This window comes from Scomber scombrus, chromosome 8, assembly GCF_963691925.1.
Source record: "Scomber scombrus chromosome 8, fScoSco1.1, whole genome shotgun sequence".
NCBI classification, from domain to species: domain Eukaryota; kingdom Metazoa; phylum Chordata; class Actinopteri; order Scombriformes; family Scombridae; genus Scomber; species Scomber scombrus.
In genome coordinates, this window is record NC_084977.1 from 31,583,750 (window position 1) to 31,609,213 (window position 25,464).

General features: G+C 39.0%; 1 pseudogene; it reads right to left on the minus strand.

Moving 5' to 3' along the window:
• Window positions 1-497: 497 nt before the first annotated feature.
• On the minus strand, window positions 498-21,605 carry LOC133985286 (uncharacterized; annotated as a pseudogene).
• Between the last annotated feature and the right edge of the window lie 3,859 nt (window positions 21,606-25,464).

Sequence of the window (25,464 nt, forward strand, 5' to 3'; positions counted from 1 at the left end):
CGTCGTGGGCTGCTCATGAATGGCATGCACACGCAATTAGTCTGAATACTCGAGCCTGTCTTGAATTAGTTTGATTGCATGAATGTGGATTGGCCTTTATGGAATCGCTGTAGCCTGATCTCATTTGTTAGGCTCGTTCAAGTCAGGTGTTTCTGAGCTTGCTTTATGGACCGGACCCCTGGACTTCAGCAGAGGTTTTGGTCTGTATAAAGACCACATGGTTACTAAACGTAATGATGCTTGTGTGAAATCAGAGCCAGTGATTTGAAGGCTGCAGTCAGACTGATCTTACAGCTCTGACAAAGATGAACTGATCAATTGTTTAGTGTTGAAATGAGAGAACAAACACTTTGAGATCAGATTTGATGGTGTGACAGTTTGATGATGAGGACCACTGTCTCTATACATCTTGTAAGGCTGTCAGCTGTAATCCAGCTTTATTTCCTGCAGACATCAACACAACAACAAGTCGTCTTCACATTAACTCAAACACATGATCACAACAAGCTTCTGGCTCATCTGATTGGCTGACTGTTCTCTCTCTCTCTGTCTTTCTGTCCAATCCTGAAGCCTGTCACCATTCTCCTCTCACAGCTTCACTGAGGAAAGCAGCACTGAGAAGGTTGGAGCTTCACCAGGAAATACTGGATCTTTGCTTTCATACTGACTGTGTTTAATACTAAACTGCTGAAACCAGCACAGACTGACTCCAACTCTCTACTGACCTCAGAGTCTCCAGTCTGCAGTCTGGACTCTGCTGAAGATCAGACAGCAGCTTCACGTCTGAATCCTTCAGGTTGTTGTAGGTCAGATCCAGCTCTCTCAGATGGGAGGGGTTGGACTTCAGAGCTGAGGCCAGATAATCACAGCTGATCTTTGACAAACTGCAGCCACACAATCTGAATAAATAATAAAAGATGTCAGTTTAAAAAACAAAATTCATGTTTGAAATAATTCAATGTTTCATAATCTGTTCAGAGCTGAGGAAGGTTTAAATGTAGAAGTTTAGAAAATATAAACTCCAAACAGCTGAACCCCACAGGATGCAGGTTAAAAACTGTCAAATACAAACAGTGAAACAGAGAATTTAACATTCAGAACCATATTCATGTGTGTGGCAGTAATCATTCCTCCTGTCCATACTGACTGTGAAGTGGTCTCTTCCTAACACAGCTACACTGTAGGAAATGACTTCATAAGTTCAGTTGAAGCTAATATGAGGCTTTGACAGTCTGGTAGACTCACACATGATGTGTTTGACTGAAAGTTTCAGAATATTTAGAACTAAATTCCCTCTTTGAGTTTGGATCCCTCCACTGCAGCTCAGCAAGGAAACACTGAAGAAACACAAACATACTTACTAGATATGTGGAACTCAAGACTGCTGAAGCCTCATATTAGTTTAAACTTTGGAAGTCATTTTTACAGACAACAAGACTGTTGTCACGGGACCAGCTGTGTATGCCTGTTTTTGTTTTTTCTGTTCATCTGGGCTTTTCTACTGTCACTTATTTGTCATTACAGCTCCTGATATCACCTCATTCAGCTGGCCATCATCATCATCATTAGTTCTTCCATTTACATACTGCTCCTTTACTGTTGTTCCTTGTCAGATTGTCTGTCTTCATTCACAGTCTTTGTCCTGCCCGTTCGGCTCTATCTGTGACTCCATTGAGACTTACTAGAGGGGTTTTTGGACCTTCCTCTTTGTGTTTAGTTTGCTTTCAGTTTGAAGTCTAGTTTTTTGTTTGTGTAATAAATATCTGGCTTTGGGCTCTCGCACTTTTTTGCATATGACTCATGCTTTAGGGTCCAGCATTACCTGCACCATCACAACTGTGGATTTTAAATACCTGAAAACATTTCAATTCTACAGATTTGTGTTCAACAAATCCTGAAAATTATGAACCAAACATTTGAAACTTCACTGAAGAATTAGAATTGAATATATATAGCAAAAAACTAGCAAAGCTACAGTCAGTGATCTGACCTCAGAGTCTTCAGTCTACAGTTTGGACTCTCCAGTCCAGCAGACAGACGCCTCACTCCTGAATCAGACAGATAGTTTCCACTCAGGTTCAGATCTGTCAGATGAGGGTTGGACTTCAGAGCTGAGGCCAAAACTTCACAGTGAGTCTCTGAGAGTCCACAGTCATAAAGTCTGTAATGACAAATATTACAACATATGTTATCATGAAAGAGGACACTTTATATTTACTTCATGCATTTGATGATGAAACAGTTTGACATTCATTAATTTGAGGAACATTTGATCTTCATATCAGTGGTTCAGATAAACTTTTATAATATTTTTAAATCATTATTTTCTGAGGCATTTTATTCCTTTAATGGACAGTTGAGAGATAAACAGGAAACAAGAGGAGAGAGAGACAGAGAATGACATGCAACAAAGGTCCACCACCAGAATCAAAGCACAGACCAGTAAGCAACCAGAACACTCCCAGTTCAGCTGATGCTGTCTCACTGTGCTTGAATGAAACAATCATTCTCATCACTCTCTCTCATACCTGCAGACTTTTAATCTTTGTTTTGCTTTAATCTTGCAGATGAAGGAGAGAAAATGGAGTTACATTGAGGCTTCATAATGTGCACAGTGTGTCTGTGTGATCTGATCCCATGTCTGTCTCCACAAAGTTAACATGAGGACATCTTGATTAGAAAACCACTTTTACTGTCCACTATTTTTAATGTGACTGCGGATATTTTGACTCAGTTCAACTCAGTGAACAGTTCCAGTTGAGAAAGATCATCTCTCTTTGCTACCTGCTGCTGTCAGGTTCACATCCATAAGCAGCTACATTTACTGACTGTTCACAAACACTAATGAAAATAATGACCTGACAATATTACACCTGTACATCATTAAATATGAATGTGATTAAATGTGTTGTGATACTGTGTGTGTGTGTGTGTGTGTGTGTGTGTGTGTGTGTGTGTGTGTGTGTGTGTGTGTGTGTGTGTGTGTGTGTGTGTGTGTGTGTGTGTGTGTGTGTGTGTGTGTGTGTGTGTGTGTGTGTGTGATAAGTTCAGATGAAGCTAATATGAGGCTTTGACAGCCTGGTAGATTCACACTTGATGTGTGTGACTCAAAGTTTCAGAATATTTAGAACTAAATTCCCTCTTTGAGTTTGGATCCCTCCACTGCAGCTCAGCAAGGAAACACTGAAGAAACACAAACATACTTACTTGATATGTGGAACTCAGACTGCTGAAGCCTCATATTAGTTTAAACTCTGGAAGTCATTTTTACACACAACAAGACTGTGGATTTTAAATTCCTGAAAACATTTAAATTCTACAGATTTGTGTTCAGCTAATCCTGAAAATTATGAACCAAACATTTGAAACTTCAGTGAAGAATCTGAATTGAATATATAGAAAAAAAACTAGTAAAGCTACAGTCAGTGAACTGACCCCAGAGTCTCCAGTCTACAGTTTGGACTCTTCAGTCCAACAGACAGACGCTTCACTGATGAATCAGACAGTTTGTTGTAGCTCAGGTCCAGATCTGTCAGATGAGGGTTGGACTTCAGAGCTGAGGCCAAAACTTCACAGTGAGTCTCTGAGAGTTTACAGTCAGAAAGTCTGTAATGACACATATATTACAACATATGTTATCATGAAAGAGGACACTTTATATTTACTTCATGCATTTGATTACGAAACAGTTTGACATTCACTATTTTGAGTAACATTTGATCTTCACATCAGTGGTTCAGATCCTCTTTTTTAAAATATTTTTAAATATATCTTTTCTGAGGCATTTTATTCCTTTAATGGACAGCTGAGAGATAAACAGGGAACAAGAGGAGAGAGAGACAGAGAATGACATGCAACAAAGGTCCACCACCAGATTCAAAGCACAGACCAGTAAATTACCAGAACACTCCCAGTTCAGCTGATGCTGTCTCACTGTGCTTGAATGAAACAATCATTCTCATCACTCTCTCTCATAACTGCAGACTTTTAATCTTTGTTTTGCTTTAATCTTGCAGATGAAGGAGAGAACATGGAGTTACATTGAAGCTTCCATAATGTGCACAGTGTGTCTGTGTGATCTGATCCCATGTCTGTCTCCACAAAGTTAACATGAGGACATCTTGATTAGAAAACCACTTTTACTGTCCACTATTTTTAATGTGACTGCAGGATATTTTGACTCAGTTCAACTCAGTGAACAGTTCCAGTTGAGAAAGACCATCTCACTTTGCTACCTGCTGGGTTCACATCCATAAGTGTGTGTGTGTAATAAGTTCAGATGAAGCTAATATGAGGCTTTGACAGTCTGGTAGACTCACACTTGATGTGTCTGACTCAAAGTTTCAGAATATTTAGAACTAAATTCCCTCTTTGAGTCTGGATCCCTCCACTGCAGCTCAGCAAGGAAACACTGAAGAAACACAAACATAATTGCTTGATGTGTGTAACTCAGACTGCTGATGTCTCATATTACAACCCCAGTTCCAAAAAAGTTGGGACGCTGTGTAAAATGTAAACAAAAACAGAATGCAATGATTTACAAATCTTATAAACCCATATTTTATTCATAATAGAACATAAAAAACAGATCAACTATTGAAATTGAGACATTTTACTGTTTCATAAAAAATATTATCTTTTTTTTAATTGGATGGCAGCAACATGTCTCTAAAAAGTTGGGACAGGGCAACAAAAGGCTGGAAAACTAAGAGGTATTAAAAAGAAACGGCTGGAGGAACATTTTGCAAATAATTAGGTTAATTGGCAATAGGTCAGTAACATGACTGGGTATAAAAAGAGCATCTTAGACAGAGTCAAATAAGTAAAGATGGGCAGAGGTTCACCAATCAGCGAAAAACTGCGTCTATAAATTGTTGAACAATTCCAAAAAAAAAATCTGAAAAATGTTCCTCAACGTAAAATTGCAAAGATTTTGAATATCTCATCATCTACAGTACATAATATCATCAAAAGATTCAGAGAATCTGGAGAAACCTTTGTGCGCAACGGACATGGCTGAAAATCTATATTATATGCCCCTGATCTTCGGGCCTTCAGGCGGCAATGCATTAAAAACTGGCATGATTCTGTAATGGAAATCACTGCATGGGCTCAGGAACACTTTCAGAAATCATTGTCTGTGAACACAGTTCACTGTGCCATCCACAAATGCAGGGTAAAGCTGTATCATGCAAAGAAGAAGCCATATGTGAAGATGTTTCAGAAACGCCACAGTCTCATTTAAATGGACTGAGGCAAAGTGGAACACTGTTCTGTGGTCAGGTGAATCGAAATTTGAAATTCTTTTTGGAAACCATGGATGCTGCGTCCTCCAGATTAAAGAGGAGAGGGACCATCCAACTTGTTATCAGCGCTCAGTTCAAAAGCCTGCATCTCTGATGGTATGGGGGTGCATTAGTGCTAATGGCATGGGCCTGGAAAGGCACCATCAATGCTGAAAGATATACACAAGTTTTAGAGCAAAATATGTTCCCATCCAAGTGACATCTTTTTCAGGGTATGCCTTGTATATTTCAGCCAGACAATGCTAAAACGCATACTGCATCAATTACAACAGCATGGCTTAATAGCAGAGTCCCGATGCTGAACTGACTTGCCTGCAGTCCAGACCTTTCACCAATTGAAAACATTTAGTGCATCATGAAATGAAAAAATATGACAAAGCAGACCCGGGATTCTTGAGCAGCTAGAATCCTCTATCAAGAACAAGAATGGGACAACTTTCCTATCCCAAAACTCGAACAACTGGTCTCGCCAGTTCCCAGATGTTTACAGACTGTTGTTAAAAGAAGAGGGGATGCTATACAGTGGTAAACATGGTCCTGTCCAAACTTTGTTGAGACATGTTGCTGCCATCAAATTCAAAATTACCTTATTATTTTCTTAAAATGCTACATTTTCTCAGTTTAAACATTTGATATGTTTTTTTATGTTCTATTGTAAATAAAATATGGGTTTATAAGATTTGCCAGTCATTTCATTACGTTTTTATTTACATTTTACACAGTGTCCCAACTTTTTTGGATTTGGGTTGTAGTTTAAACTCTGGAAGTCATTTTTAGACAGAACAAGACTGTGGATTTTAAATTCCTTAAAACATTTAAATTCTACAGATTTGTGTTCAGCAAATCCTGAAAATTATGAACCAAACATTTGAAACTTCACTGAAGAATTTGAATTGAAAATATAGGGGAAGAAACTTGCAAAGCTACAGTCAGTGAACTGACCTCAGAGTCTTCAGTCTACAGTTTGGACTCTCCAGTCCAGCAGACAGATGCTTCACTGATGAATCAGACAGCTTGTTGTGACTGAGGTTCAGTTCTGTCAGATGAGGGTTGGACTTCAGAGCTGAGGCTAAAATTTCACAGTGAGTCTCTAAGAGTTCACATCTATAAAACCTGTAATGACACATATATTACAACATATGTTATCATGAAAGAAGACACTTTATATTTACTTCATGCATTTGATGATGAAACAGTTTGGAATTCATTATTTTGATTAACATTTGATCTTCACATCAGTGGTTCAGATAAACTTTTTACATATTTGTATTTGTTTTCTAAGGCATTTTATTCTATTAATAGACAGTTGACCAGACAATGACCAGTAGTTTATGGAAGCTAATGTTGGTTAATGTTAGCATAGCAACTTAACAACACTTTTAAAAATAAAAAAAAATTTAAAAAGACAGTTTACAAAGTGCTGTAAAAAATATGATTCATATGATTATCTTAAAGCCCGCAGTTTAAAATCAGGTATTTATTGTATGTCTGATTATACTGTATATCATGTCATAATAACTGCATTCACTGATAACTGTAAATACTGATATATGTTGTGATAAAATGTTATGAACAAGTGGAGCACTATTAAAAAAATAATACTAATTTTATATGATTTATATTTGAAGAACTAAATTACTAGTCTGATTTATAATTTTAATCACATCTGGACTTACTTAGCCTTTCTACAGTTCCTCACAGCTGGGATCAGTCTCCGTCGTCCCTCCCATGATGTGTTGTAATTCCACATGTCCAACTCATCCAGAACCTCCTCTGACATCTGCAGCATGTAGGCCAGAGCTGAGCAGTCAAACACAGAGAGTTTCTTCTCTGATCTGTTCTCTGACTTCAGGTACTCTTGGATCTCCTGATGTACTGAGCGGTCGTTCATCTCCATCAGACAGTGGAAGATGTTGATGTTTCTGTCAGGGGAGATATCCTCCTTGATCATCTTCTTCAGGTTGTCAATGACTCTCTGGATGGTTTCTGGACTGTTCTTTGTCTGACCCAGCAGGCCTCCTAAGAGACTATGGTTGGACTCCACAGAGAGGCCATGAAGGAAGCGGACAAAAAGGTCCAGGTGGCCGTTTTTACTGTCCAGAGATTTCAGCATGGCTTTCCTCAGTAAAACATCCAGCGATGAGTAACTGTGTTTTTTTCCCAAGAAGTTCCTCAGTACCTCTGTCTTCCTGTTGGTGTAACAGTGGTACATGTAGACTGCAGCCAGAAACTCCTGAACACTCAGATGAACAAAGCTGTAGACTGTTTTCTGGAAGATCACACTCTCTCTTTTGAAGATCTCTGTACAAAATCCTGATAACACCGAGGCCTCTGTGACATCAAGACCACACTGCTCCAGGTCTTCTTGGTAGAACATGATGTTTCCTTTCTCCAGTTGTTCAAACGCCAGCCTCCCCAGCTTCAGAAGAAGATCTCTGTCAGCCTCCGTCAGCTCCTGTGGACTCGTCTCATGCTCTTCATCATACTTGTTCTTCTTCCTCTTTGTCTGAACCAGCAGGAAGTGTGAGTACATGTCAGTCAGGGTCTTGGGCAGCTCTCCTTTCTGGTCTGTAGTCAACATGTGGTCCAGAACTGTAGCAGTGATCCAGCAGAAGACTGGGATGTGACACATGATGTGGAGGCTCCTGGATGTCTTGATGTGTGAGATGATTCTGCTGGACTGCTCTTCATCACTGAATCTCTTCCTGAAGTACTCATCCTTCTGGGCGTCACTGAAGCCTCGTACTTCTGTTACCCTGTCCACACATGAAGGAGGGATCTGATTGGCTGCTGCAGGTCTGGAAGTTATCCAGATGAGAGCCGATGGAAGCAGCTTCCCCTTGATGAGGTCTGTCAACAGCACCCTGACTGATGACTTCTGTGTGACATCAGACACGACCTCACTGTTGTTGAAATCCAGTGAAAGTCTGCTTTCATCCAGGCCGTCAAAGATGAACAAAACTTTACAGACAGCGAGCTTCTCTGCTGTGAGCTTCTGTAATGTTGGATAGAAAACATGAATCAGCATGAGCAGACTGTACTGCTCATCTTTGATCAGGTTCAGCACCCTGAACGAGAACAGAATCAGCAGACTGATATCTTGGTTGTTGGAGCGCTGTGCCCAGTCCAGAGTGAACTTCAGCACTGAGAAGGTTTTTCCAACGCCAGCGACGCCGTTCATCAGAACCACTCTGATGTGTTTCTGTTGGTCAGGTAAGACTTTAAAGATGTCCTGACACTTGATTGGAGTGTCATGGAGGGTCTTCATCTTGGAAGCTGTTTCAAGCTGCCACACTTCATGTTGGGTATTAACCTCTTCCCTTTGTCCCTCTGTGATGTAGACCTCAGTGAAGATGCTGATGAGGAGGATTTTACTTCCTGCTTCATCAGTTCCTTGAGTCACACATTCACATGTGCTGCTCAGACTGATCTGATGTTCATCTAAAACCTCCTGCAGACCACTTTCTGCTGAAAGAGAAGAAAAAAGGTAGAGTTAAACAGAAATCAGTGTGACTGTTAATGTTCAGTAGGATAGAGGAGGTAGATTCCTGTCCTGTTTTCAGAGATGATGACATCAGCAGACAGATCTTCAGTCTTACTTTGTACAGTGCTGGTCTGACTGTCTGTCTGCAGTCCAGGTCTGGTTCTGGATCTTTCTGCACACTGGGGACAGGAGGAGTCTCCTGATAAAGCAGACTGGTCCAAGTATGAGGTGATGCACTGTCTACAGAACCAGTGTCCACAGCTGGTAGAGACTGGATCCTTCAGGACGTCCTGACACAAAGAACAGCAGGACAGCTGCTCCTCCACAGAAACAGCCCTCCTCTTCCTCTCTCTGTGGACATGAACACATTCTTTATGACACATGACATTAGTGGAGGCCAACTGACAGCTCACAAGCTGCATGCAGCTCTTTCCCTACATAAACAGTCCAGACTGTCAGTATCTGGTCACTTACACATTTTTTGTTGTTCAGGCTCTGAGATTCAACACATTCAATTTTAAATAAAAAATGGAAACTGTCTCTTACTTTGTGTCTGAGGGTCCAGGTTCATTACTGAATTCTGGAGGATGATGTTTAGACCAGTCACTCTTCATAGACAGACAGCTGGCTATTACAGACTCTGCTCCGTCCTCCTCTTCCTCTTCTTCCTTCATCTTCTGGAGACTTATAGTTAAACCAGTAACACTGGAGACAGACACACACAGTATCATAAATCCAGTCCCGTGTTTCAATGTAGTAGCTTGTCATTAGTTTACAGGCCAGCTGACAGTCTTGCCTGTGTCCCATATTAGAGATTCTGCTCTCTGTCTGTGGTGCTTATGTTGCCCAATCCTTTGGGTCATTTGGTTTTGTACATTTTTGTTTTTTGATTTAAATTTGAAAGACTTTGCTGCAGTCTTAATTAGCTTTTGGTGTTGTGCTCTTGAGTTTTGCATTTGGGAACATTTGATTCATGCTGGGTTGTCATTCAGAGGTGTTGTGTTTTCTAGGTTTCTGTTTGCTCTGTGTTTCCTTGTGTGTTCCTTGACTCCTATCAGCCCCCAGCCTGGCCTTGTGTTGTGCCACCTGTTACTTGTTGTATGACTAGCTCCGTTTGTATTGAAGTCCAGGTTTTAATTTAGGCTTTGTTGAGTCATCTGTTCAGTTCAGCTGGTCTTGTATTTGGGTTTTACCCAGCTCAGCCAGCTTTTGTTTTTTGCCAGTACATCCCAGAATAAAGACCCTTTTCTTCAGCCCTGATTTTGCTTCTGGTCTCTGCATTTGGGTCCACGTGCTCTGCTACTGTGACAGTAATTTGTCATAACAGGACTATTTAGTTGATATTAACAGATGATTGTGTTAATGTTTCAGTTTGAAGTTTTATTTGCATCTACAGCTGAAAACAGATGTGAGAGTCAAGATAGACTACATGATGTATCAAACTCTACAGGAGATATATTTAGTGTTGCTACGTGAAGTTAAGATGACTGTATCAGTTACTGACATTTTCATGAGCTGCACAGCTTTATTAAACACATCAGCTGCCACTTTATATGTAGATGGCTGAACCTGCAGCAGAAGATCTTCAGACGCTCAATAATAACTGATGGAGATGATTTAGTAGAGTGTGTGTTGTCAGTAAGTAGAACTTGTTTTTAAGGTAAATATTTCAACACTTAATCATGTTCAGGTCAGTTTACAGTAGAAACAGTCTCTTACTTTGTGTCTGAGGGTCCAGGTTCATTACTGAAGTATGGAGGTTCAGGTTTAGACCAGTCACTCTTCATAGAAAGACTGCTGGATATTAGAGACTCTGCTCCGTCCTCCTCTTCCTCCTCTTCCTTCATCTTCTGGAGTCTGAAAGGTAAACCAGTAACACTGGGGACACACACACACATACACAGTATAATAAACCCAGTCCTGAGTCTCAATGTAGTAGCTTCTCATTAGTTTACAGGTCAGCTGACAGTCTTGCCTGTGCCCAGGACAATTTAATCTCAGAAGCCATTATATTTTCAGTCAATCTTTCAAATGTAAATGCATAAAACAGATACTGGTTGTGTAGGATCACTAAAATTAACATCAGTCTCTGATCTATGCTGCTGTGACTCAGTGTCAAGTAATGCCTCCCTCCCTCGCTGTGGCTGAGCAGAGAACCCCTCCCTGTCTCATAAGCTGGGTCCCTCCTCCTTTTCTGTCCTGTCCCTCCTTTTATCCTGTGTGGCAGGCCTTGGCTGCCTAACCTGCTCCGATCTTGTTTCCTGGCTGCAGCTGGATCTCTCCTCTCTAACGCATTTCATTTTAAGGTTTTCTCTTTGTCTTAAAACTACCTCCATTATAGTGTGGTGTAACAAGTCAAACCACTTTATAATCAACAGATTGATCACTAATGATAGTAATCATTATTTGCAGTTCTGATATTAACACTCACCTGCCTCAGACTTGTTGTTTTCCTTCTGCTCTGCCGACTATAAAATGGAGCCTGACTTAATACTTTCACTTCACGTGTTCCTACCTGTTTGTTCCTCTTCCCTCCTCTAACTGTGTTAGGCTACTTTGAAATTCACTTCTTTGAATTGCAATATGCCACCTATTGTACAGCATGTAGTATGTAGACCAGGATCCATATGACATTATTCTGAGAATGAATAAATAAATAAATGAATAAATAAATAAATGAATAAATAAATGAATAAATAAATAAATAAATAAGGTATCCCAGTATTTATTAGGAAATCTATTACTCCTCTCTGTGTTTCTCACACCTTATCTCCATGTGTTCTTAATATTCCTTCCCAGTCCCATCCTTATCCAGCCTGTCTCACCCTTTGTTGTAACCCTTTCTATATTATGTATTTGTCACTATGCATTATTACATGTTCTACATTTTGAGCTATATTACAGTATATGAATACTTTAGAAACAGTCTTATTTTAAACCAGCGTGGTCAAACCCTAATCAGATAGGTCTGCTTCCTCCTTTCTATTTCTCCCATTAACACTCTGCTCTAATTGTCTTTTGTATTTCATATTATGTTCTCCCATTAGTGTCCTCATTCATTCATTTTCTGCCATACTTCCAACACTTTCTTTGTGATCAGTGCTTCACCTTCACCTTTTCCATCCTGTCTGCAAGTTCAGTTATTTCAATACCATATGTGCAGGTACCCAAGATATCTATCCTCATTTTTTGCATTCTGAAAAAACATTAAAAAACTTATCACAAAATATCTTCCCTGATTGACTTCAAAGTCAGTAAACTTAAAAAGTATTGCTGCAGAGTATGTACACAACACCACTGGTCTGGTCTCACTTCTGCCCACTGAAGACCATAAATCACTGTCATCATCTCAGCTGTATAAACTAATAGTTTATCTGTACTTCTATTCCCTAAATATATCAGAAATTGTGCAGTGTTTACTCCTGTTCATACATGATTATTATGGTCTTTTGAGTCATCAGTAATTATGTGCAAGTAGTTATAAAGGTTATTTCTAATATATTGGTTTACACAGTGCCAATTTCTCTTCCTACCCAATCTTTCCTCAGTTCCATGATATTAAGACCAACTTTAGTTATGGGAAATAACAATAACTTATTGGATTGGGTTAATGTTACATTCTTCTGATTCATCTTTTATCTCCTATCCAAATCAATTTCCTGTAAACTTGTTATATTCCCAGCATTCATTTAGTACACTTATTGTGTTGGTATTTTCTTCCCAACATCCTCTAAACTGAATCCAGCAAGCTAATGAAAGTTGGTCTCTTCTTAACTCTCAAAGGAATTTTTCTCCCGATTCCATCAGCACAGCATTTCTTGGAGTTGTTCTGATGGCACCGATATCAAGTTTATATCAATATATAGATCAATATATCAATATATCATGAGACCTGGCTGCTCCCCCAAAAATAAAACATCCATAGTCAATTGTTGATTGCTCCCCAATTATCCAGATACAACTCATTAAATTAATTATATTTAATTTCAAGTTTCTCGATATGTGTCTTGCACGTATATTTTTAATCTAGCCATATTGCTAGGTATTTAAATTTCTTTACTTTTCCCCATCAGTTGGTCATATACTTGGAGACCTTGTTCAACTATCTTTCTCTTCCTACTGAATTAAATATAACAAGACTTACTAGTTGAAAGTTTCAATCCCCAGTTACAGTATGTGACTATTGTTTGACCTTTATGATAGTCTCCTTAATGTTTCTCAACACAACTGCCTCATGTCTCCCTCTTGTCCATATAACCCCATCATTCACATATAATGATGAACATATTCTTCTGTCTAGATTCATGAAAAATAAAGCACAACCTATATGGGATTTTTTAAACTGATACAGATTTTAGAGTGGAAAAATCCACTGATAACCGATATGGTGGCCGATATAATGATTTTTTGAACTGGAATAAAAATAGACCTTCTCTATGTAGATTGTTCACTGATATGAGGCTGCTTTATTAATCAAGAAGCCTAACTAATGAAGTATATTTAATCTTGTTACAATTCTAGTAATTTACACTAACAAAATAGAGAATAAATAAAAAATAAAATGGCAAGATAAACATCAGTACTGTACCGTATCAGTATTATTTCTTACACCACTTGGACTCTAATCTTCCTCTCTGGTTAAAAAACAAACAAACAAAAAAAAAACAATTGAATACCCAGTTACATAATCTTCTACCAATGCCCGTGCTATATTGAATTAAGGTAAGTAAGGTATCTTTATTGATCCCCCTAGGGAGAAATTCAAAAACTGACAACAGTATGAAAGTGATAAATATAAATAAAATGTAAATTATGCACAACAAACAATATCTGTGTAAAATAATATGCAATTATATGTGAGATCTGTGACAGAGAGAACACACAGAGCATTAAAGTTAGTTAGCTTTGTTTGGTTCAGTGAAAAAAGTAAAGGCAGTTAAATGACTTTATGGCTCTAACTCAATATTTAAAAGAGCATTGTCTCTCTACCTTTCTTTTCTATGACCTCCTTGCTTTAACTGTTAAGACATTATAACGTTAGCTTCAGTAGTTCTGGGCATGTTTCAACAAATCTTTGGTTATTTTGCAGTCCATCAAACCCACTGAGTCACAGATTAATATAGTTATCATATACTTAACGTTAGCATACCTAGCATCATCTACACGGTTTTGTTAGCTTCCTAAAGTCTATTTTAGGGGGAAAATATCTGTCACCATGTTCAAGCAAATGTTATCTTATCTCCACATTAAACCAGCAAGGTTAACACTGGCTGCTGCTGCTGCTGGTGTTAAAAAGTGTTAAAAAGAAAAGACGTTGACTTGATAAGGAGACCCTGTTTAAATCTGCAGTGTGAAACGTTTGTCTTCACCTTATTAACAACATTAGTACATAACACTGTTTATTTATTGTGTTCATTTATCACAAAGCTAATATAAAAGTAATAAAAACTCTCACCTACCGTCTTTCTCTCAGAGGACACACGGTGGCGCTGTCTGTTGGGAACCGTTACGACCGTTAAATTTTAAATGATTGAACCTTCCTGCAGGGGGCGCTCCTCTCTCCTCCTTCCTCACAGTCTCTGTTCAAAGGGCAACTTGTAGATGTTTTTGTCATTACACTTTACACACAAACCTTTATAAGATTTAAACACATTTATTTAAAAAAAAAAAAAAAAAAAAATAACAATCTGTTGTTCACAGCATATGGTTCTTAATTTAGGATATGAGACTCCCCCTCCTCCTGTAAAATGGTCTCACCCACTTCTCTACTTTTAAAAGCCAGCACATTGAATCAACATTTATTTAATGTTGGCATTTCAACTTTAAAATTCAACGTTGATTCAATATTGATTTAATTACATTTAATGAAATCAACAGTAAAACAATCAAAAGGTTGATCCACCATTGATTTTTGGTTGATTTCTGACCTTAACCAAAAATCATCCAAAAGTCAACCTTACTGACCATGAATCAACGTTGACCTATGGCGGCCGCCACAGTCTATACAATTACTGGGAAACACTGAAAGTATAATGTTAAATATACTTCATTAAAGTTACTTGTTTAATAAAGCAGCCTTCTGAGTACCTTTTCATAGTCGTATCAGTGCAAATAATCAACAAAGAAAAGGTTATCTTCTTTCCAGTCTAAAATTAGTATTGGTTTTTTACAAATACCATATTGATCAGGCCCTAGTTCGAGTTATGCTGTGGGTTACAACTTCAGACCCGTTTAAAAAAAAACAACCTTTTAATTGTTTACATTTTCAGGAAAATTGGCACTGTGAAAAGTATGCTTAATGAACTTTTAGCCGCTGTAGTGTTGCTATATATGTGCAGTTATGAGTGGCTTCTCTGATACTGAAGAATGAGAATGGGGTATAATGATAATGATATCATTGTAAAGCACATACAGGAAGAAAATAAACCAGTAAAACCGACACAAGGTTCAAATGTAAGATGAACAGTATATAAAACAAAATAATTGGTAGATCAGTGGATAAAAATGACTTTGAAGAAGTGAGACTTATCTAACAGGCTGATCCAGAGCTATTTCAAAGAGCTTTAAGGACACATAAGTCAACAGAAGGTTCAGCTGGAGATGAGTTGGACAGTGGAGAAGATTAATTTCATGTTTTAAATGAAGTTGTGTCCACAGTCTGTTTGCATCATTATCGCTGTGTGCAGTGTGATACAATACATGCAAGATGCTGCACTAATGTAGAAAACAAGATGTAAAGGATGTGATTGGATAGGGCTGAGTCACATGATCTCACCTACAAGTTTAAATTACATAGCTATTGTTAAAGATGCCTAATTGGTTTACTTCCATATAAAAGCTACATACCTCTATTTTTAATATTTGCATATAGACACACTGACATGTAATCTGGAGCAATGAAGAGTTCTTAAAAGTAATCAATCAAATCTTTCAACAATTTTTTTTTTTTTTTTTAAACCTGAAAGAATCTGGTCCCATATTTATGAGGCTCATAACAACTGTTTGTTTTTTCATCTTAATCAACAAAAATCAACTTCAACAAAATCCAGAGATAACTGTTCAGTTTGTAGTCAGTTAAGAGACTTAAGTGAAGATGACAAAATCCAGATCCAGACTCCGGTCCAGATGGATCATCAGGATCCAGCTGATCATCTCTCAACACTCCTGAATGTTCACTCACACTCTGACAGAGATCAATCCTTCCATCTGATGAGAGAAGAAGAAAGAACAGAGGTGATAAATGAGTGTTTAGTGAGACTCACTTCATCAGCTGTCAGTCAGTGATGCAGCACATCCAGTATAAAGAGCAGCAGGGACTTCAGTCCTGTTCAGACCAGAAGTGGAACAGCTGTGCAGCGTAGCTTGCTTCCTTTCAGCTCTCATGTTAACGTGTTGGAGTGAACACACTGAGCTCCAAGCTCATACACCTGCACACACTTTTACTATCAATGTTTCCTCTGCAGATTTCACTGAAGTACACAGAGGAAATAAAGTGCTGAGAGTCATGAACACATCATTACTGCAGAAACAGAGACATTCACTCATCAGTTTACTGATGGATTTACTGCTGATACATGTCAACTCTTAGATCTCTGACAAAGATGAACTGATCAATTGTTTAGTGTTGAAATGAGATAACAAACACTTTGAGATCAGATTTGATGGTGTGACAGTTTGATGATGAGGACCACTGTCTCTATACATCTTGTAAGGCTGTCAGCTGTAATCCAGCTTTATTTCCTGCAGACATCAACACAACAACAACAGTCTTCACATCAACTCAAACACATGATCACAACAAGCTTCTGGCTCATCTGATTGGCTGACTGTTTTCTCTCTCTCTCTCTCTCTGTCTTTCTGTCCAATCCTGAAGCCTGTCACCATTCTCCTCTCACAGCTTCACTGAGGAAAGCAGGACTGAGAAGGTTGGAGGTTCACCAGGAAATACTGGATCTTTGCTTTGATACTGACTGTGTTTAATACAAAACTGCTGAAAACAGCACAGACTGACTACAACTCTCTAATGACCTCAGAGTCTCCAGTCTGCAGTCTGGACTCTGCTGGAGATCCCACAGCTGCTTCACATCTGAATCCTTCAGGTTGTTGTAGCTCAGATCCAGCTCTCTCAGATGGGAGGGGTTGGACTTCAGAGCTGAGGCCAGATAATCGCAGCTGATCTCTGACAACCTGCACCACCTCAATCTGAATAAAAGAATAAAATATGTCAGTTTAGAAGACAAAGTTTATTTTTGAAATCTTTAAATGTTTCACAATTTGTTCAGAGCTGAAGAAGATTTAAATGTAGAAGTTTAGAAAATGTAAACTCAGCTGAACCCAACCGAATGGAGGTTAAAAACTGTAAAATAAAAACAGTGAAAAAGAGATTTTAACATTCAGAACGATATTAATGTGTGTGTTAGTAATCATTCCTCCTGTCCATACTGACTGTGAAGTGGTCTCTTCCTAACACAGCTACAGTGTAGGAAATGACTTCATAAGTTCAGATGAAGCTAATATGAGGCTTTGACAGTCTGGTAGATTCACACTTGATGTGTCTGACTTTAAGTTTCAAAATATTTAGAACTAAATTCCCTCTTTGAGTTTGTGTTCAGCAAATCCTGAAAATTATTAACTAAACATCTGAAACTTCAGTGAAGAAATGTGAATTGAATATATAGAGAAAAAACTAGCAAATCTACAGTCAGTAAACTGACCTCAGAGTCTTAAGTCTAAAGTTTGGACTCTCCAGTCCAGCAGACAGACGCTTCACTGATGAATCAGACAGCTTGTTGTAGCTCAGGTCCAGATGTGTCAGATGAGGGTTGGACTTCAGAGCTGAGGCTAAAACTTCACAGTGAGTCTCTGAGAGTCCACAGAATAAAAGTCTGTAATGAAACATATATTACAACATATGTTATCATGAAAGAGGACACTTTATATTTACTTCATGCATTTAATGATGAAACAGTTTGACATTCATTATTTTGATTAACATTTGATCTTCACATCAGTGGATCAGATCCTCTGTTTTAAATATTTTTTAAATATTTGTTTTGTGAGGCATTTTATTCCTTTAATGGACAGTTGAGAGATAAACAGGAAACAAGAGGAGTGAGAGACAGAGAATGACATGCAACAAAGGTCCACCACCAGAATCAAAGCAAAGACCAGTAAGCTACCAGAACACTCCCAGTTCAGCTGATGCTGTCTCACTGTGCTTGAATGAAACAATCAGTCTCATCACTCTCTCTCATACCTGCAGACTTTTAATCTTTGTTTTGCTTTAATCTTGCAGATGAAGGAGAGAAAATGGAGTTACATTGAGGCTTCATAATGTGCACAGTGTGTCTGTGTGATCTGATCCCATGTCTGTCTCCACAAAGTTAACATGAGGACATCTTGATTAGAAAACCACTTTAACTGTCCACTATTTTTAATGTGACTGCAGGATATTTTGACTCAGTTCAACTCAGTGAACAGTTCCAGTTGAGAAAGATCATCTCTCTTTGCTACCTGCTGCTGTCAGGTTCACATCCATAAGCAGCTACATTTACTGACTGTTCACAAACACTAATGAAACTAATGACCTGACAATATTACACCTGTACATCATTAAATATGTTATGTTATTTTATGTTATCTGCATGTGTGTGTGTGTGTGTGTGTGTGTGTGTGTGTGTATGCATATGTGTGTAATACATTCAGTTGAAGCTAATATGAGGCTTTGACAGTCTGGTAGACTCACACTTGATGTGTCTGACTCAAAGTTTCAGAATATTTAGAACTAAATTCCCTCTTTGAGTTTGGATCACTCCATTGCAGCTCAGCAAGGAAACACTGAAGTAACACAAACATACTTACTTGATATGTGGAACTCAGACTGCTGAAGCCTCATATTAGTTTAAACTCCGGAAGTCATTTTTACTCACAACAAGACTGTGGATTTTAAATTCCTGAAAACATTTCAATTCTACACATTTGTGTTCAGCAAATCCTGAAAATTATGAACCAAACATTTGAAACTTCAGTGAAGAATTTTAATTTAATATATAGAAATAAACTAGCAAAGCTACAGTCAGTGAACTGACCTCAGAGTCTTCAGTCTACAGTTTGGACTCTCCAGTCCAGCAGACAGACGCTTCACTGATGAATCAGACAGTTTGTTGTTACTCAGGTCCAGATCTGTCAGATGAGGGTTGGACTTCAGAGCTGAGGCCAAAACTTCAAAGTGAGTCTCTAAGAGTCCAGAGAATAAAAGTCTGTAATGACACAAATATTACAACATATGTTATCATGAAAGAGGACACTTTATATTTACTTAATGCATTTGATGATGAAACAGTTTGACATGCACTATTTTGATGAATATTTGATCTTCACATCAGTTGTTCGGATGATGCCTCCAACACCCAAAGGAAGATTAATGGAAGACAAAAATTAATTTAAAAAAACAATGATTACTAGAAATAAATAGAAAAACTGTAATTAACTTATAAACAACCAACTGAAAAAACATTGTTTTCTCTCACAAAATGTAATCAGCTCAAGAACATCTATGACTAAACATTACTGACATGTTATTTCAGCTATGAACAAGTTGAGTGGTATTATAACAATAATAAGAATTTCATATGATTTATTTTTGAATAACTAAACTACTAATCTACACTGATTTATAAAGTTAATCACATCTGGACTCACTGAGCCTTTCTGCAGTTCCTCACAGCTGGGATCAGTCTCAGTCGTCCCTCCTCTGATGTGTTGTACTTCTTCAGGTCAAACTTATCCAGAACCTCCTCTGACATCTGCAGCATGTAGGCCAGAGCTGAGCACTGGAACACAGAGAGTTTCTTCTCTGATCTGTTCTCTGAATTCAGGAACTCTTGGATCTCCTGATGTACTGAGAGGTCGTTCATCTCCATCAGACAGTGGAAGATGTTGATACTTCTGTCAGGAGAGTTATCCTCCCTGTTCATCTTCTTCAGGTTGTTGATGACTCTCTGGATGGTTTCTGGACTGTTGTCTGTCTGACCCAGCAGGCCTCCTAAAAGACTCTGGTTGGACTCCAGAGAGAGACCATGAAGGAAGAGGACAAACAGGTCCAGGTGGCCATTTTTACTGTCCAGAGATTTCTGCATGGCTTTCTTCAGGAAGTCATCCAGAGATGTGGAATCATGATGACTGTCAGGTGGGTTGTTTCTGAGGGAGGAGTCACGGCTATCGTTGTTTCTGAAATAAGCTGAAATCTTCTTGAGGAAAGACTTTGGTCTTGGTTTTGATTCTTCCAGGAAGTCCTTCAGTACCTTTGTCTTCCTGTTGGTGTAACAGTGGTACATGTAGACTGCAGCCAGAAACTCCTGAATGCTCAGATGAACAAAGCTGTAGACTGTTTTCTGGAAGATCACATTCTCTCTTTTGAAGATCTGTGTACAAAATCCTGATAACACCGATGCCTCTGTGACATCAAGACAACACTGCTCCAGGTCTTCTTGGTAGAACATGATGTTTCCTTTCTCCAGTTGTTCAAACGCCAGCCTCCCCAGCTTCAGAAGAAGATCTCTGTCAGCCTCTGTCAGCTCCTGTGGACTCGTCTCATGTCTTTCATCATACTTGCTCTTCTTCCTCTTTGTCTGAACCAGCAGGAAGTGTGAGTACAGGTCAGTCAGGGTCTTGGGCAGCTCTCCTCTCTGGTCTGTAGTCAACATGTGGTCCAGAACTGTAGCAGTGATCCAGCAGAAGACTGGGATGTGACACATGATGTGGAGGTTCCTGGATGTCTTGATGTGTGAGATGATTGTGCTGGACTGCTCTTCATCACTGAATCTCCTCCTGAAGTACTCCTCCTTCTGGGCATCAGTGAAGCCTCGTACTTCTGTTACCCTGTCCACACATGAAGGAGGGATCTGATTGGCTGCTGCAGGTCTAGTAGTTATCCAGATGAGTGCAGAGGGAAGCAGCTTCCCCTTGATGAGGTTTGTCAACAGCACGCTGACTGATGACTTCTGTGTGACATCAGACACGACCTCACTGTTGTTGAAATCCAGTGAAAGTCTGCTTTCATCCAGGCCGTCAAAGATGAACAAAACTTTACAGACAGCGAGCTTCTCTGCTGTGAGCTTCTGTAATGTTGGATAGAAAACATGGATCAGCATGAGCAGACTGTACTGTTCATCTTTGATCAGGTTCAGCGCCCTGAACGAGAACAGAATCAGCAGACGGATATCTTGGTTTTCGGAGCGCTGTGCCCAGTCCAGAGTGAACTTCAGCACTGAGAAGGTTTTTCCAATGCCAGCGACGCCATTCATCAGAACGACTCTGATGTGTTTCTGTTGGTCAGGTAAGACTTTAAAGATGTCCTGACACTTGATTGGAGCGTCATGGAGGGTCTTCATCTTGGAAGCTGTTTCAAGCTGCCTCACTTCATGTTGGGTATTAACCTCTTCACTCTGTCCCTCTGTGATGTAGACCTCAGTGAAGATGCTGATGAGGAGGATTTCATTTCCTGCTTCATCGGTTCCTTGAGTCACGCATTCACATGTGCTGCTCAGACTGATCTGATGTTCATCTAAAACCTCCTGCAGACCATTTTCTGATGAAAGAAAAGAACAAAATACTGTTAACTGTTAATGTTCAGTAGGATAGAGGAGGTAGATTCCTGTCCTGTTTCAGAGATGATGACATCAGCAGACAGATCTTCAGTCTTACTTTGTACAGTGCTGGTCTGCAGTCCAGGTCTGGTTCTGGATCTTTTTCCACACTGGGGACAGGAGGAGTCTCCTGATGAAGCAGACTGGTCACAGTATGAGGTGATGCACTGTCTGCAGAACCAGTGTCCACAGCTGGTAGAGACTGGATCCTTCAGGACGTCCCTACACAAAGAACAGCAGGACAGCTGCTCCTCCACAGAAACAGCCCTCCTCTTCCTCTCTCTGTGGACATGAAAACATTCTTTATGACACATGACATTAGTGGAGGCCAACCGGCAGCTCTTTCCCCACAAAAAGACCAGACTGTCTGTATCTGGTCAGTTACTCATGTTTTGTTCTTCAGGCTCTGAGATTCAGCCACATTCAATTTGAAATAAAACAATTCATACTACAGTTGAAAGGGTTAAAAAATAATTAGACATACACAACAATGTGCCATCAAAAGCAGAGAAGAAGAAGACTACAAGCTAGTAAATATGGATGTAAATAATGCAGGATTTAAATCACTAGTTCCAAAATTGGCTTTGCAAATGTTTCATGAGGCAAAAAGTGGATTCAACACATTTGTTAGGCTACAAGGAGACACACAATGTGTTTTGGTAAGTAAGTCAATGTAAACATTTGTTTTTTCTTTTCACAGGGCTACTTTAATCTGAGACATTAAAAGTCAGGAAAAATAATAAAAATCTGTCCAATAATAGAGGCTCTGCTCTCTGTGTGAGGTACTGATAATAATAATAATAATAATAATAATACATTTTATTTATATGGTGCCTTTCACGTCACCCAACGTCACCTCACAAAGATTAAAACAACATCAAGAAAATAAAAAAAATAAAAAACATCAAATATTGATGAAAACCAGAAACCTTAAAACAAGTGTAATGCACAGCGATGTTGGGAAACATATCTTTGAAAGACTTTCTTGCAGTCTTAATTAGCTTGTGGTGTTGTGTTCTGGGACAGTTTGATTTGTGCTTGGTTGTTATTGAGGGGTGTTGAGTTTTCTGCATTTTTGTTTGCTCTGTGTTTCCTTGTGTGTTCCTTCACTCTTCCTCACACTTGACCTGCATCTTTCTCGCTAGCCCTGCTCTGCTCCTCATGTCTTCCCCATCAGCCCCAACCCCCAGTTTTATTTGCATCTACAGCTGAAAACAGATGTGAGTCAAGATATTTTAACTTCATGTAGAAACACTATATTTATCTCCTATAGAGGTTGATGCATGCATGTAGTCTGACTCTATCATTTACTGACATTTGAGCTACACAGCTTTGTTAAACACATCAGCTGCCACTTTATAGGTAGATGGCTGAACCTGCAGCAGAAGCTCTTGAGACGTTCACTAATATCTGATGGAGACGACTGTAGTAGAGTGTGTGTTGTCAGTTCAAGGTGTTTGTTTTTAAATTAAATATTTTAACACTGAATCATCTTCAGGTCATTTTACAGTAGAAACAGTCTCTTACTTTGTGTCTGAGGGTCCAGGTTCATTACTGAAGACTAGAGGATGATGTTTAGACCGGTCACTCTTCATAGACAGACAGCTGGATATTACAGACTCTGCTCCGTCCTCCTCTTCCTTCATCTTCTGGAGACTGAGAGGTAAACCAGTAACACTGGAGACACACACACACACACACACACACACACACACACGCACACACACACACACATATAATAAATCCATAGCTTCTTATTAGTTTACATGACTAACTACAAACATGTGTTTTCTATTCTTCAGGAAGATAAACTTTGACTCTGGTTTAAATCCTAGAAACAGACTTCAGATAAACATCTGTTTGCTTCTTAACTGTGACTTCTCTCTATTTAGAGAGCAGCAGTGAGTCACATTACATCGCTGTGAGGACGCAAAAACCAGGAAATGAAAAACAGGGGAAAAAATTGAAGACCTCAAACTCTGTGATTTACTTTTTTTGACACAGTTTAATCAACAAAACATTTAAATAATCAGCAGATTGATCAATAATGAGTAATTGGGGACAAAAGTCGTGTCCTTAAATGGGAAAAGGCAGATTTTTGGGTCAGTGTGTGTGTGTGTGTGTGTGTGTGTGTGTGTGTGTGTGTGTGTGTGTGTGTGTGTGTGTGTGTGTGTGTGTGTATATCATGGTCTGATGGATGTGTATGTAAAGAAGAAGGAAGGAGCAGACAGGTAGGCTGTAAAGGTGAAAGTCCGTTCAGACTACATTTTATAATCCACAGAGCAGAAGGAGGAAAACAGCTCACCTTTGCTGTTGATTTTAAAGTGCTGTGTTTGTTTACTAGACCCCACTGTGGGGCCTCTTCTGTCCAACATCTACATGCTCCCACTACCTCAGATTATAGAAAACCACAAAATATCTTACCATAATTATGCAGACGACACACACATTTACATAACCACATCACCAGGAGACTATGGTCCAATACAAGCATTGAGTACGTGTACAGCATAAATTAGTGATTGGATGTCCCAGACTTGACTTCAAGTAAAGAAAGACAGAACTGAACTCATTTTTTTTAGAGGAAGAATAATTCAAAGTCAGCGCTCACTTTTAATCAGTGTTAAAAACTGCAAACCAATTCAGAAATCTTGGTGTACTCATGAACTCAGACATAAATCCCAACAGTCATATCAAGGTAATTACAAAGTCATTATTATAAAATTATAAAATCTCACATGAACATGAAGATCTGTTGTAGATTATGGCTGAATGGAAGCTACTTCATTATTTCTTTCCTTCATATCTAAACTACAACCTTCAAGAAACCATCTCACTGAATCATCTTCAGGTCAGTTTACAGTAGAAACAGTCTCTTACTTTGTGTCTGAGGGTCCAGGTTCATTACTGAATTCTGGAGGATGATGATTAGACCGGTCACTCTTCATAGACACACAGCTGGATATTAGAGACTCTGCTCCGTCCTCCTCTTCCTCCTCTTCCTTCATCTTCTGGAGTCTGAGAAACCAGAGCTGTGAGGACGCAGAAACCAGGAAATGAAAAACAGGAAAAAAAATTTGAACTCTGTGATTTCACATTTTTCTGACACAATTTCATCAACTAAACAATTCATCTGAAAAATAATCATCAGATTGATCAATAATGACAGTAATCAATATTTGCAGCTCTGATATTAACACTCACCTTCCTCAGACTCGCTGTTTTCCTGCTTCTGCTCTGCGTACTGTAAAATGGTTTCTGAATGGACTTTCACCTTTACTGCCTAGTGCCTACCTGTTCCTCCCCTTCTTCTTTATACTACAGGTTGTGTGTGTGTGTGTGTGTGTGTGTGAGTGTGTGTGTGTGTGTGTGTGTGTGTGTGTGTGTGTGTGTAATATAACTGTTGTTGGAGTCTGCTGCCACCTGCTGATCATCACATTTTATTACTACTTTCTGGGCAACGTAAAACTATCCCATTTCAAATTAAAATTCTCATACAGTAAAAGTACATAAGTATTGATGTAGTTAAAGTATTACAGTAATTAACTAATGAATTAACAAGCAAATTAATGAATGAACGAACCATCGCTTTATTTCTATAAAGACATTACTCTTATAGGGGTGCAACCAGACTGCTGCTTTCACAGTTTTTAACAACTGCATCAAAACTTGAACACCAGAACCCAAGATCACAGCTAAAACAAAATAACAAACAATAACAACAGTAATAATAACAACGATAATGATAATGATAAAAGACTCACAGAGACAGACGCCAGGTGTGGAGGTGTTTAAAGTGAAAGCTGCACGGCACAGCACGGCACGGCTCGTTTCCTGACTCTGTGACACGCTGCACTGCGGTGTCACGGTAACGGGAGAGGAGCAGACCGGCACATCCGGTTTAGTTTGGGTTTAACAAAGTAAAAGCATAAGACTTTTTTTTTTTTTTTTACGTTTGAAAATGGAGAGAAGTAATCACTAAGATGGATGGATGGATGGATGGATGGATGGATGGATAGATGGATAG